Source organism: Apodemus sylvaticus, chromosome 15 (assembly GCF_947179515.1).
Source record: "Apodemus sylvaticus chromosome 15, mApoSyl1.1, whole genome shotgun sequence".
Taxonomy (NCBI): domain Eukaryota; kingdom Metazoa; phylum Chordata; class Mammalia; order Rodentia; family Muridae; genus Apodemus; species Apodemus sylvaticus.
In genome coordinates, this window is record NC_067486.1 from 69870577 (window position 1) to 69886188 (window position 15612).

A 15612-nucleotide genomic window follows, 5' to 3' on the forward strand; every position below is an offset into this window, starting at 1 on the left:
ACATCAAACTAAATGGAGAGAAACTTGAAGCAATCCCACTAAAATCAGGGACTAGACAAGGCTGTCCTCTCTCTCCATATCTTTTCAATATAGTAATTGAAGTTCTAGCTAGAGCAATTAGACAACATAAGGAGGTCAAGGGGATACAAATTGGAAAGGAAGAAGTCAAATTATCACTATTTGCAGATGACATGATAGTCTACTTAAGTAACCCGAAAACCTCCACCAGAGACCTCCTACAGCTGATAAACAACTTCAGCAAAGTGGCTGGTTATAAAATCAACTCAAGCAAATCAGTTGCCTTCCTATACTCAAAGGATAAGCAGGCTGAGAAAGAAGTTAGGGAAATCACACCCTTCACAATAGCCACAAACAATATAAAGTATCTTGGTGTGACTCTAATCAAAGAAGTGAAAGATCTATACGACAAGAACTTCAGGTCTCTGAAGAAGCAAATAGAAGAAGACCTCAGAAAATGGAAAAATCTTCCATGCTCTTGGATTGGCAGGATTAATATAGTTAAAATGGCCATCTTGCCAAAAGCAATCTACAGATTCAACGCAATAACCATCAAAATCCCAACTCAGTTCTTCACAGAGTTAGAAAAAGCAATTCTCAAATTCATCTGGAATAACAAAAAACCCAGGATAGCTAAAACTATTCTCAACAGTAAAAGAACTTCTGGGGGAATCAGTATCCCAGACTTCAAGCAATACTACAGAGCAATCGTGTTAAAAACTGCATGGTATTGGCACAGTGACAGGCAAGTGGACCAATGGAATAGAATTGAAGACCCAGAAATGAATCCACATACCTATGGTCACTTGATCTTCAACAAAGGAGCCAAAAACATCCAGTGGAAAAAAGATAGCCTTTTCAACAAATGGTGCTGGTTCAACTGGAGGTCAGCATGCAGAAGAATGCGAATCGATCCATTCTTATCTCCTTGTACTGAACTCAACTCTAAGTGGATCAAGGACCTCCACAAAAAACCAGACACAGTGAAACTAATAGAAAAGAAACTGGGGAAAACCCTTGAGGACATGGGCACAGGGGGAAAGTTCCTGAACAGAACACCAATAGCTCATGCTCTAAGATCAAGAATTGACAAATGGGACCTCATAAAATTACAAAGTTTCTGTAAGGCAAAGGACACTGTCAAAAGGACAAAACGGCAACCAACAAGTTGGGAAAAGATTTTCACCAATCCTACATCTGATAGAGGGCTAATATCCAATATATACAAAGAACTCAAGAAGTTAGACCCCGGGGAACCAAATAACCCTATTAAAAAATGGAGTACAGATCTAAACACAGAATTTTCACCTGAAGAAATTTGGATGGCTGAGAAGCACCTTAAGAAATGCTCAACATCATTAGTCATTAGGGAAATGCAAATCAAAATAACCCTAAGATTTCACCTCACGCCAGCCAGAATGGCTAAGGTTAAAAATTCAGGAGACAGCAGGTGTTGGCAAGGATGTGGAGAAAGAGGAACACTCCCCCACTGATGGTGGAGTTGTAAGATGGTACAACCACTTTGGAAATCAGTCTGGCGGTTTCTCAGAAAACTGGACATGACACTTCCGGAGGACTCTGCTATACCTCTCCTGGGCATATACCCAAAGGATTCCCCATCATGCAATAAAGATACATGCTCCATTATGTTCATAGCAGCCTTATTTATAATAGCCAGAAGCTGTAAAGAACCCAGATATCCCTAATGGAGGAATGGATACAGAAAATGTGGTATATTTACACAATGGAATACTACTCAGCAATTAAAAACAATGAATTCACGAAATTTTTAGGCAAATGGTTGGATCTGGAAAATATCATTCTAAGTGAGGTAACCCAATCACAAAAGAATACACATGGAATGCAATCTCTGATACGTGAATATTAATTAGCCCAGAAGCTCTGAATACCCAAGGCACAATTAACATGACAAATGACTCCCGTGAAGAAGTATGGAGAGGGTCCTGATCCTGGAAAGGATTGATCTAGTGTTGGAGGGGAATATAAGGACAGAGAAAAAGGAGGGAGGTGATTGGAGAATGGATGGAGAGAAGAAGGTTTATGGGGCGTATGGGGAGGGGGGAACTGGGAAAGGGGAAATCATTTGGAATGTAAACAAAGAATATAGAAAATAAAAATATATAATAAAAAAAGGATACAGAAAAAAAAGTCACTCGTTAAATGGACCATGGTTTGGATCTCAACTATAAGACAATGCCCTTGGCATGTTAGTTCTGGTCCACTTACTAAGGACTGAGCAAGCCTTCTCATTCCAACTAGCTTCTCCATCAGAAGGAAAAAAGAAAGTCTGTGACCAGAAGGTCACCACTACCTCTGATTCTGTGACTCTAAAGTCAATAGCCTTTCTGACCATTAATTTCCTAATCTATAAATAACAATAATTATCTCTGCCCAAAGCCAGCTCTTGCCTATATTCCTAGCACTAAGCAGAGGCAGAATGATTGCCAAAAATTCAACTTCACCCTGGTCTTCATAGCAAGTCCTTGTCTCAAAATAATGACAATAATGCTAAATTTAAAAGTTAATTTCTACCTGCTTCAAAAGTCTGTCTACAATCAAATAAGATGCAAACATATAAAGATATATGAAAGATATAAATGGGATAAAAATGCTATGGTAGGCTATAACAATGCATTAGTTGTTATAAGTAACATTTAGTATATTAAAACGACTTGTGCCAGGTAGTGGTGGTACATTCCTTTAATCCCAGCACTTGGGAGGCAGAGGCAGGGGGATTTCTGAGTTCAAGGCTAGCCTGGTCTACAGAGTGAGTTCCAGGACAGCCAAAGCTACACAGAGAAACCCTGTCTCAAAAAACCAAAAAATAAAATTAAAAAAACATTCTTTATAACTATTCCTAGGTCCTGGGTGATCTAGGTCAATTTAACGTGATTATAGACATTATAGTAAATGTTAATTTAAGAGAGAGGCACCAATATACCAAAGGCGTATCCTCTGAAGTAGGTACTGTTTCCACAGCTGAACCAACTCAGAAATCAAAAGCCAGGTATGCTGGCAGACATGTTTGTTTCACAGGCTGGGAGCCTGAAACACAAAAGCCTAAAGCCTCGGCTGTGCAGGGAGCTAAGCCGGCCTGGGTTGTAAGCCCTTGTCTCAAGGGCCCAATCAAAACTAGCAGCATCGGGAGTTAAACCTTTCCTGAGTAAGCTATGGTCAGACACTGTAAGCCAGGCCTGCATCTGTGGTTCTGTCTTCCTCCTACATCCCCTGAGTTCTACACTAAAGCCTGTTCACTTGCATCCAGGCATGCATGCCTGTTCTCAGGTTTGTCCTGGATGCTCAGTCAGCCCGTTAATCAATGTGTTGAACGGAATTAAAGTAACTCCTGCCTGTTTGCCTTTCCCAGGTAGAACGTAACTAGGCCAGCAGAGTGTTTCAGAGCCTCTTTATCCTGGGTATTGCTCAACCGTTCAAAAGCAAGGTCAGGATTCAGAAGTAAGACAGGCCTCACTTTGATCTTCAAGATCACGGCCATACTCTACTCAGAAGCCTTCATCTTCGTGTTTCCAAGCACAATAAAAATATGATTAGGAAATCTTTATAGTGTCCTTGAGAGTCACTCTACCCAGAGTGACTGAAGCCAGAGACAATACGATGAAATCACTGCATAGCTTTAGCCCTAAAAAGATTGCCCACTAAGACTCTATGCTACAACTATGGAAGAAGCCCCTCTCTGTCTTATGTCATAGAGGAGCAGAGACCCCGAGACTGACCAATTATCAGGGCAGCTTTTATGGGTGATTCTGGAGGTGCCATTTGATGCTTAGATCAATCAATTCACCTCTCAGTAACATACAGGTACCTGAGACAACAAGTGGACGTGAGCAGATACACAGGTGACCAAACAGGTGACAAATCTATCTTATAGTGACGTGGAATCCTCTGCCAATGGGAGATCCTGGATAACAATGCATGATTTATTTTGCTCTCCACCTCAGACAGAGAACTAGCCAGGGCCACCACCAACCAACAAACCAGGAACCTCTTACATGTCTGGTTGGAATGCAAAGCCCACAAACATTTATTTTTTTAAGACACATTTATTGATTTTAAGTAAGCACACTGTAGCTATCGTCAGACACATCAGAAGAGGGCATCGGATCCCATTACAGATGGTTGTGAGCCACCATGTGGTTGCTGGGATTTGAACTCAAAACCCTCGGAAGAACAGTCAGTGCTCTTAACCGCTGAGCCATCTCTCCAGCCTGCCCACAAACATTTTGTGAACTAAATCACATTAACAATAATAATATTTAACACAAAGTCCTCGATGCTTTTAAATTAATTTACAGATAAAGAAATGCATTTCTCTTGCCTGGCATCTCCCAGGACAGCCTTCTAGTTAGCATAATATTGACTTATTCCGTATCTGTTAGAAAACAGCCACTAGCCCAATGGTCCCCATGATGTTACCAGCCTACCATGTCTCCTGTGAACTCTTCCTCTCTCCACTCCCATGTGCCCATGACCTAGCTACTGAAGAGGTAATCCTTTAAATAAGTAAATGACCTAAGTCAGGCCCCCTATTTGGACCAATGACTGTTTGGACTAGGGGTAATACTTAATACATTGCTATTATTGTGATTTTTCTATACCGAGCCACTTGCTTGCAGCCATTATGGTGTCTGTGGTTTCTGCTGTCCACACTTGGACCACTGGGTCTGGCTGGAGGGGACCTTAGGACAGAGATGTAAATCAAGTAACTCCAGCACACCCACAGGGTGAATTCCCAGAGCCAGGCAGGCCCTGCATTAACCCTGAAGGGGAGCAGGGAATGTGCCCGTGACTAGCACTCAGTGTGGCCTCTTTCCCCTCAGCTGTGCCCCGCAGTCCCAGGCTAGGTACCTCTTAAAACCCAGAAATAATAATACCTAACAGCTGTGTGGGGAAGCTCTCAACCTGCTGTCTGCATCCATGTCCCTCAGCTGAGCCCAGCGGAGAGAGATAATGATCTATCCTAGATTTAATTAACATCTGGGCTCTGCTGCTGGGAGAGTCCCAAACCCACTTCTCCCTGTAATTGCAAGCCTTTATTTATTTGGGCACTTTGATGACAGTCACATAATAGAAACAGTGGCCCCAACCCCACCCACCCCCTTGTTCTTGCCAGCTGCCACCCTCCCCACAATTCTCCTTCCTGACTACCCACGGTCCCCAGTGCTCCTCCGCCACCGCCCCACGGTCCCCAGTGCTCCTCCGCCACCGCCCCCTTGGCCCTGGGCTATGTGGCCTTTATTGAACACACAGACTCAGGAGGCCTGGGCCCAGTCCCGGCTCTCTTACGGGGACAATTCTCTCATGTCTGGGGTCCCCCGTGCTTTGCCGTGTGCAGTATGTGCCATCTTGTCCCTCTCCACTTCTTACTCCCAAGGTCTCCCGCCTAAAAGCTGAGCTATCAATGCTGCCCTGCCTGTACAACACACTGGGTGGCTTCGGGCCTCAGGTAGACATTATCTGAGAGCATTGCTGTTATAAGGTCAAATGCGCCATGCACACAGAAAAGTGACTTCCTGGGGACCGGGCCGTGGAGGTGAGGATCCAGCCTTTAATATCACAAGTCCTAAGACATGGGACATAAGATCCATGAATCCCTCTCTGGCCTCCCCTCACCCACGCTGAGATGCAGACTTAGCCTGGAGTTTCCATGAGATATGGCTTCTGTTCATGGTTTCCTTTGAACTGAACACTGCCACAATTAGCCCTATTTACAACTTATGAGGGCTGTGGGCCTCAGAATTGTACCAGCAGATGCCACCTGGGACTTGCAGAGGCCACAAACAGCCTCTGAACCTGCTGGTGTGCTTCTCCCCCTCCCCCCACCCTCCCCCACTCTCCCACCCTCTCCCACTCCCCCCCACCCCCGTGGTGTGCTCACCCAGCCTGAATCCTTGGCTTTTTTTATTCTTTTCTCCCTTTCTCCCTGTCTTCTTTATTTTTCTTGATAATGACACCTTAGTTTCAACTATGGATTCATCACTAAAGTTATCAAAAGATAATAATGAAAAATCCACTGTCGTTTGGTTTCTCGGATGTCTTTTTGGGAGCCATAAACGTATTGAAAAAAAATGCCTTGATAAATCAAAGCATTCTTAAAGCATATTGTGTGGTTTACTTTTAAATTGGTGTATTGTATGCTAATAAACAAGCCCAAAATCCAACCAGTACAGCACAGTACAGTCAAGTACACCAGGTAATGATATTTTGGTCAGTGGCCAGGCAAGTGTACAATGTGACAATATGGCCACCTGGGTTTGTTCTGTGATGTTCACACAATGACAAAAACCTCCTAACACCACCATTAAGCGATGCTATGCATAACTAACTATGCAAAATAAAAGTCTCGTACGCTCTCCAGACCAGTGCGGGGAGCCAGCCGATTAGTAGGGATGCTTCTGACAAAAGGCAGTGAGGCCCACAGTGTTGGAGACAGAGCATGGAGGATGCTGAGTAAGTACTCTAATACTGAGCTACAGCTCCAGCCTGGTAGTGAGGCTTTTCCCAGACATGGAGTTGGGTCATGGAACAGGGTGGAATTCACTTAGAGTAGTGGTTCTCAACATTCTGAATGTTGGGATCCTGCAAAACAGTTCCCCAAGTAGTGGTGAACCCCCAACAACAAAATTGTTGTCATTGCTACTTCATAGATGAAATTTTTCTATTGTTATTAATCATAGTGAGACCCACAGGTTGACAGCCACTCACTTAGACCATTCTGAGAGCAGACCTACCATGGCTGCTCCTTCATCTGTCTGGGCCACTCTCACCTAGAAGGCGGAGTCTCTCTTTGGGTCTGGGCTCCCCAGTGGGCTTCAAGATCACAGACAGGTACTGCCTGCTCTAGAGGAGAGGGTTAGGCACAACCAGCCAGGCTACTTCTTATAGGGGATCAGTGCAACAGATTGCAGGGAGACGGAGCTCAGAAAAACTTCCCAGCAACCACAGCTGCCCTTCCAGGAAAAGGAGGTCTGTGCCAGGGACAGTGAGCATCCCGGGATTCCCCTGGCAGGAGACACTCTGCCCCAGACAGTCCTTCTAGCTTAGGGCTGGTGTTTTCAGCATCTTGTGGAGAAGTTGGCTTGGGCTCTATGTCCTAAACTATTTAAAGCAGCCTGTAGGCCAAGTGCTGACTAAATAAAGGATAGCTTCAGAAACCATAAAGAGAGCCAGGTGGTGGTGGCACCTTTAACCCCAGCACTCTGGGAGGCAGAGGCAGGCGGATTTCTGAGTTCGAGGCCAGCCTGGTCTACAGAGTGAGTTTCAGGACAGCCAGGGCTATACAGAGAAACCCTATCTTGAAAAAACAAAAAAGAAAAAAGAAAGAAAGAAAAGAAAGTAACTATAAAGAGTGGATTTCCCATGTTCTTAGCTCAGAGGAACCTGGACTAGAAGAGACGACAGAAGAATCAATAATGTGGGCTGTGAGATGGGCTCAGCAGGCAGAAGAGCTTGCTGCCAAGCCTGGCAGCCTGAGTTCGATCCCTGAGACCCACATAGTAGAGGGAGAAAACTAGTTTGTAATTTTAAGTGAATAGATGGATTGTGCGCACACACACACACACACGTGTGTGTGTGTGTGTGTGTGTGTGTACACTTGTGCACATGGATGCATATGTGAGAATATACATATGGACACCAGAGAGATTAATGTCAGGTTATTCCTGGGTCCCTCTCTACCTTTTTTGTAAGACCAGGTCTCACTGTATAGTTCAGGCTGCCATGGAACTCAGCATATTGGCTCCAGCTCCCAGAGCACCGCCTACCTCTGCCTCCCCCTTGCTGGGGCTGGAGCATGTGCAGCCGTTGGGCTCTGCCTTATCTTTGCAGATGGGGTATGTCCTGAACCTGGTACTCACGGATGACTAGGCTGACTGACCCGTGAGCTCCAGAGATCTGCCTCTCTCCACTCCTTCACTCCGCTGTACCCAACACCACGCTAGGGGTACAGATGTTGAGACATGTCCAGATGTCTTCATAGGTGTGGCGCATGATCCGGATGCTGGTCCTCATGCTTGCTTAGCAGGCACTTTGCAGAATGAACCATCTCCCCAGCCCAGGGAAGGGTGATTTAATATCTGGGCTGATTAAAGCCACATCTTTCAAGATCTAAATGAGCAGCATATCAACAGAATGACCAGCCACGTCCCTTTCTAGCACGCTGTAGACTCTGTATGTTCCTTCCCCAAACCCTTTCCATCCTGGTTGGGTTTTTTGTCAACTTGATACACACTAAAGGGGTCTAAGAAGCTCGGTGGAGGCAATCCCTCCATCAGGTTGCCTACAGACAAGTCTGTGGAGCATTTTCTTGATTAATGATTGATGTGGAAGGGCCCATAGGTGGTGGCACTCCTGGACAGATGACCCTGGGCTGTATAAGAACTCAGGCTAAAGCAGCCATGAAGAGCAAGCCGGTAAACACACAAGTCCCTGAAACCTCTGCTTCCGTTTCTGCCTCCAGGTCCCTCCTTTGAGTTCCTGCCCAGACTTTCCTTCAACATGAACTGAGTTGTAATATGAAATAAATTCTTCATCCCCCAAACTGCTTTTGTTAATGGTCTTTATCACAGCAGTAGAAAACCAAACCAAACCAGTTTCCCTCTCTTTTAACAAGCACAGACTGATTTCTGATCTTCCCTTGTAGTGACAGGGACAAGGACAACTCTGTTCTGGAAATGTAGGCAGAAGTGACATGTATCCTTGCCACACTTGACCTATTAAAGCCTTGGTAAAGACCTCGAGCACCATACATAGGACACTCTCTGTCTAGATGTAGAGGACCGGGCAGACTGTTCTTTTAGAGTAAGAGGTAGCATCTTTTTATGTAGGTCAACAGATACTTTAGGCTTGTGGGCTCTGTTAGACTACATCTGTCATTATAACAAAAGAAGAGCATCTAAGACGACCAATGAAAAGAACAATTTTATGTTATTTTAATTTGGCTTACAAATTGGCGAGTCTGGTCTGTGACAGATTGGAGCCATCACCCTGGGCCTGTCATGAGGGAGCTCCTTGTGGTAAAAGGATGGTCGAGAAAAACCTCTCACCTCATTAACAGGGAGGCCAAGAGAAGGGACAGGTTTTAGATGTCACAATCCCCTTCGTGGTTCTGTCCCCAAGACCTTAGGGCCTTTTATTGTGTGTTATCTCCTAAACATTCCTCCAAAGCTTTACACAGGAACCTTTGGGAGTTACTTATCCAAATCATAGCAACAGTGTTTGTTGCAACTAGAGTTGGTACTTAGTATCCTAAAGCTTCACATCTATAAATTCAACCTGCTGTGGGAAAAATTGTCATCATCATCATCACCACCACCATCACCATCCTCATCGTCATCATCATCATGCAATGACAAAAACACAAATAAAAACAAGAACATATCAACTATTACAGAATTTACTTTTTAGATAGTTACCATAATACGGATATGGTTTGAAGTATACTAGAGGACCTAACTATGTTATACAGTCAGTAAGCCTCATTTACAAAGGATTTAAGCATCCTCAGATTTTGTCATCTATAAGGTAGTAGAAAGGCAGTCCTGGAACCAACTCCCTTAGGTACCAAGGGGCAGACTACATTAGCCACCACTGTCATAACGCACAAGCAAAAGCAGGCAATATGCAAATGAGCAGGTGTGGCTGTGCTTTAACAAAATTACAAGGGAACGTTTCATATTTACTATCATCCATTGATACATAAGTCATGATATCAAGCCTAAAAGTATAAGATTTGTTAATGTAACTAGTATTCTATACCTTAATTCATTAGATGCCCCATACTCCCTCTTTATAGAGGCCAAGTAGGATGAGAAAGTGGGCCAGAGTGGAGGGAGAGAAACTAAACAGGTTTCTGGAGTTGAAGAGATGGCTCAGCGGTTAAGAGCACTGACTGCTCTTCCAGAGGTCCTGAGTTCAAGTCCCAGCAACCACATGGTGGCTCACAAGCATCTGTGATGGGATCTGATGCCCTCTTCTAGTGTGTCTGAAAACAGCTACAGTGTACTCATATACATAAATAAATAAGTAAATAAATAAATAACCCACCATGTTTCTGAAGAAGACCTTAACAGAATAGTTCTAGAGGATCAGAAACCTATCATGGTTAGTAAAGAGCTTGCCTAGTATGTATCCCTGTTTGACCCCCATACTGCATCAACTTGGCGTGGTGGCCCACAGTTATACTTACAGCACTTGGAAGTGGAGAGCTGGGGTTCACAAGTTCAGAGACATCCACAACTACATAGTGAGTTCAAGGCTAACCTGAACTACATGAAATTCTGTTTCAAACATTTTTTTCCAATACGTTAGCTAGAGATGTATATACCTCAGTGATACTGTGCTCACCAAGCATGCACAAAGCCCTAGGTTCAATCGGCAGCACAATATAAACCATGTGCATAACCCTGACACTTCAGAGGTATAGCCAGGAGGAACAGAAGGTCAAGGTCATCTTGAACTACAGAGGATGTTGAAGGCAAGCCAGGTATGTAAGACTAAAACAAAGCAAAGCAAAAACAAAAGCAAAAACAAAAAACCCCAAGTGTCTATCCCCAGAACCATACCGTCTCTGCCTCTCCCCTGAGCACACTCCTTGGTTATACCGCTTTTTGTGATGGAGTGATATCATAGGTTTGGCACCTTACAAGTGCGCTCTCAGAGAGGGAGAGAGCCAAAAAGCACGAAGGCCTGCACTCGCTGCGATGAAACCTGCCTAGGCTGCAGGTGGGCAGTCCTATCATTTGGAGAGTGGGAGGTGCTTTCCCTATAATTATGCGAGGGCATCGGGCACACACCAGGGCTGCCCTGAGCAAGCCTAGAGATCTGTGGCAAGTCTAACAGCCCAACACTTCCATGGGTCATGGCAAAAGCACGAAAGGGAATTGGTAATTCTGATTAGCTCAAGGACCCCTTGATATTAAAAACAAACAAACAAAGACATGGCGAGCTTAGCGGACTTAGGGTGGTGTGATTGAAGTTTCTCTGGGCAGAGGTCTGGGAAGATCAGCATGTTGTTCTCATTGCGCTGGTGGTCTCACTGCGTGTCTCACACCGAGGCCAACCACAGCAGCCAGAGTGTTCAGCACAGCTTGTGTTCTGAGCACAGCCCCAGCCATGCCCACCCACAGGGCATGCGCACCCGGACAGGCACAAGTGCACACCCTTGCGCATACACACATAAACATGCATGTGCACACATACACACAGAGATCATGGTCTCTCTCTCTCTCTCTCTCTCTCTCTCTACACACACACACACACACACACACACACACACACACATGAATTCTGAGAGACCCTGTGTGTACTCTTTTCCATATATAATATCTCCCAGAAAACCCTCAGATCTTCCACACTTCTAAATGACTGTCTCAAGGAGTGTGTGTGTGTGTGTGTGTGTGTGTGTGTGAGAGAGAGAGAGAGAGAGAGAGAGAGCACGCATTCATCACACCAGCAGTTTCGACCTGGAGCAGTAATCAAATGCTGACATAATGCACCCCTTTACATGAAACAAATACAAATACATCCAGAGAAGCCAGGGCGGTGCTACAGTCCTCTGCCCCAGCTGATGGGAGAGACTGCTGTGGAGACAGCCCAGAACCGCTGTGGACACCTAACATTTTGATGGCAGTGTTAACCCTTAAGTTAACCCTTGTGCTGTGTAAATAATTACCTACAGTGTCCTGCTCTTAAATCACTGTGTCCTTGTATCTACACGTTCGCCCTCCTTAGGCACTGGAACACATGTCGTGGACACATGTGGTATGTGGGAGCTCCACAGAGACTCTTGAGCCCACTGTAACATCATCTGACTGTCGCAGCAGTAACTATTCCACCCCTGCTTGAAGTGTTCACTCATCTGCTGGTTAGATTCTGAGCCTGGAAGCGATCATGCAGAGTTCTGCTGTTAGGCCTCTCGTCCACAGAAAGAGCTGCCCCAGGGGAAAGTGGCCCAGGGGCAGGAGAGCAGCTATGTGCAAAACCAAAAACAAAACCAAAACCAAAACCAAAACCAAACAAAAACCCTACAGGAAAAGTTCATTCCCGCTCCAGTGGTACCTTACAGCCTTGCCCTTGGGAACGCTCCCTTCACCCACTGCAGACACCCCAATTCCATCTTTCATGGCTAACCTGGGACATTTGCTAGGATCTGGATCAGAGGAATGGAATGGAAGATTTGGGGCACATGGCTAAGATCTTGAAATCACAGTGGTAGGAACATGTCTAAAGGGGCAGACTGGTCAAGGACTCTGCCAGTTCCTTTGCTGACCAGTTGCCTCAGGTGTGAGAAAGCAAGGTTGGGTCCCACCCGACATGGTAATGTCTTCCAGACAGGCAGTCCAGGCACAAGCAGAGACTCTTCCAAAGAGAAGTAAGTGTGCCTCGACTGGAATCAGATGATGGGCACCAGTGACTGGTTGTCACTGGGACTCTGATCCCCAGAGAAAAGGTGTCCTACAAAGGTTGGGTTTCCCTTCCTGGGAAGCCTTTGGAGAGGCCAGCAGCAGCAGCCATGGCTAACTGTGCGTGGTTTTTCTAGGTCTGTAGGTGGTATCTGGGGATCATTTGCAAACCCTGATCTATATATAACACAGAACTGAGAGTTTGCTGATGCAGGACCTGGTGGCCCTCCCTACCCTCTGTCCTTGAACTCATGTGACCTTGGAAATCTTTCACTTTCTCTTTCTCTGGGTAGGAGGAGTTCAGCTGCAAGATTGGCTCCTTTTGAAATGTGGCATCTGGTGTTACGGAAACATTTGTAATGTTGTGAGTACTCCCTGCACCAAAACATTTCTTACTACCCACGATGTTTCCCTGTCCTGGTTCCTGCAATCCCCTTATTATTAGAAAAGAATCCAGGACTTATACTAAGCTTAAAGAGGCCAGATAGGGTGCTTTCAACAGTTGTTGGGGTGGGGTTTGGGGCTTATCTCTGAATTCAAGCAGCTGGCACCTGTTCCCAAGGCTGTGAGACTCTCTGTGTTACCTTCTGCAGAGCTCTAGAAGGGGATTATATGGTGTCTTGGAAAAAGATTGGGGGCAAAATTGCACCCTGAGTCCTAATCTGGACTCTACTACACATGAGCTTCCAGTGACATGTATTTAAAAAAAATCCTTCTTGGCCTCAGTTTTCCCATTTTTGAAATAAAGGGATTAGAGCCTGAGGTTCTATGTGGCTCACAGTCATAATTAGGAAGGAGAGAGGACCCTGGAAATGAACCCATGCCCTGTCAGCCATGATTGGCTCATCCTGGAATCCCAGTCAAAGAAGAATACGTTGTTCTGGGGAAAGAGATGGAAGTGCATCATGGAGAGGTGAGGTCTACTGGAGGTGAAGCATCTCCAAGACAGTTTCCGAGTCTGGCCTCAGGTGGGTCTTGGGCACCGTTGTGACAGAGCACCTAGACGTCAGATGCCCTGGTGGTCCTCGATGGCATGCGTAGGCCCTGCTAAATCTCCTCAGACAAAAATTCAGCTGCTTACAAACTGATGTATACATCACACTTTAAATATGCAGCGTCTAAGACCCGCAGTCAGGAGACGAAAATTCGAGTCTAACTTACTAAGTGATCCGAGACAAGGATTTGGAAGCTAAAATGAGTAGAAGCAAGTTACCAATTATCTTCAAAACCAACTCCAAATGAGCCGTCCTCCTCTAAGCTAGAATCACCTCTCGGTAGAAGGCTGGCGATGGTCCAGGAAGAGTCTGAAGTTCAGATAGAAGTGAGAAGTTGAAGCAGCTTCCCGCCTCACCCAACACGGGTCCTCGAAACCGGATTCCTCTGCCTGGGTGGTGCCCTGGAGACTTCTCAGTCTCTACCTGGAGCCTGGAAGAGACTTGCCCCTTCCCTCCCTGGGAGGATTTTCTGAGTGCCTATTCGATGCAAACCTCCGTGCTCCGTAGAGAGAATCAGAGATGCCTAAGACACATTCTTGACCTTGAAGAGTTCTGCCCAGCCGGAAGGGCACAGATGATTAGTAACCATGATGCAATGGGAAGAACTCTTCACTCTCAACTTAGACCTGCTCTTTGAGGGTGGAGTCTGGCTAGACCAGATCTCATGGGTGGAAGCACAGATCAAGTTGCTCGGAGGGCTGCCAGTCACCCGCCCAGCCTCCCACCAGCAATATTCTCCTCAGGAAGACACACAGCTAACCTCTCTCACCTCCAGCACTGTGCATCCCCTTTGTATTCGTTCACAGTGGTGGGGGTTGCTAACCACCAACATCGCAACATCTGTAACCGATGTCTACCATGGATGAAGCGTGGGAGAAGATATAGGTGGGGGGGGGGGGTGGGGAAGCAGCTTTGAGTTAGGACTCGGACCCTGGGGCCTTCTGTGTGGCTTTGGCCAGGATGAACCCTTTATACTCCAGTTTCTTCATCTCTTAGATGTGGGGGCAGGGCCAGAGAGTGCCTTGGGAGTGGTGATGAATGATAGCACCCTGCCTGGGTTGCTTTCCCTTTAACATCTGGGGGTTTTCTTTCACCTCTGGAGTAACTGGATTTCTGAGCACATTTGTGGGGAGTTGAGGAATGAAGCCAAGACTGGGTGGTGATTGCAGCAACAGAGAAGCTGGCTGTGCAGTAGGGATAGTGTATTAACAGAAGGAAGTAGAGTTGGTGACAGAGATGAAGAGGAGGACAGAAGTGGCGTCTGTTGGAAGGGCCACAGGAGTCCACAGGAGTTAGAAATAAAGACTTTTGTTGGTGCTGCCAAATTCCCCCAGGACAGATGAAGGAACAGCTACCCCCACCCCAGGCTTTTCAAACCACCAAAATGGTGACTACTCGTGGCTACTCAGGTTGGCTCAGCTCAGAGCTTGAACAAGGATATGGTGGCAGAGACCTTAGGGCTATGAATAGATGGGAGCCATCAGAAAGAGGAAAGGCTCCAACTCACAATACAACTAGACCCAGATGTGGCCATACACACAATACCCGGTAGCAGCGAGCACTGCGTGCCCTGGCCCCCACCTGCCTCAGGGCCAGGAGTAGTTTCCCAGGCATCTGATATGGCGCCCGGCTCCTGCCTGTGGTCCATGCTCGCTGTCTAGCCCCGCCATGCATCCCCTGCCAGAAGTTGCTGAGACCACTGATGTGTGCCACACAGAAGGAAGAGGCTCGCTGATTAAATTCCCAAATCCTGTTAGAGAACAGGGCCAACTCACTCCAAATAGAATGTTTATGTTCCTCGTGATCTTTGATGACTCCTGGGAGATTCTGAAATCTCCAGTGTGGTGCCAAGGGTGGATTCTTCCCAACAGTCCCTTCTTCTTCACCAGCGGAACCCTCAAACACAGCTGTGTCCCCTGGGAAGGAAATCTGCTCAATCGGTATCACAGAGCCTTTCTAATTTGTTTAAGAGCCACCGTGCTTCTGGTGTGTGGGAGGTGGGCGGGTAGTGAGAGATGTTCCTTTAGAGAGGCACTGCGTGTGTGTGTGTGTGTGTGTGTGTGTGTGTGTGTGTGTGTGTGTGTGTGGTGTGTGTATGGGGGGAGGGGGAGGTGTTCTCTGAAACTATCATAGTCCAGAGACTCTGTCATACTTAGGTT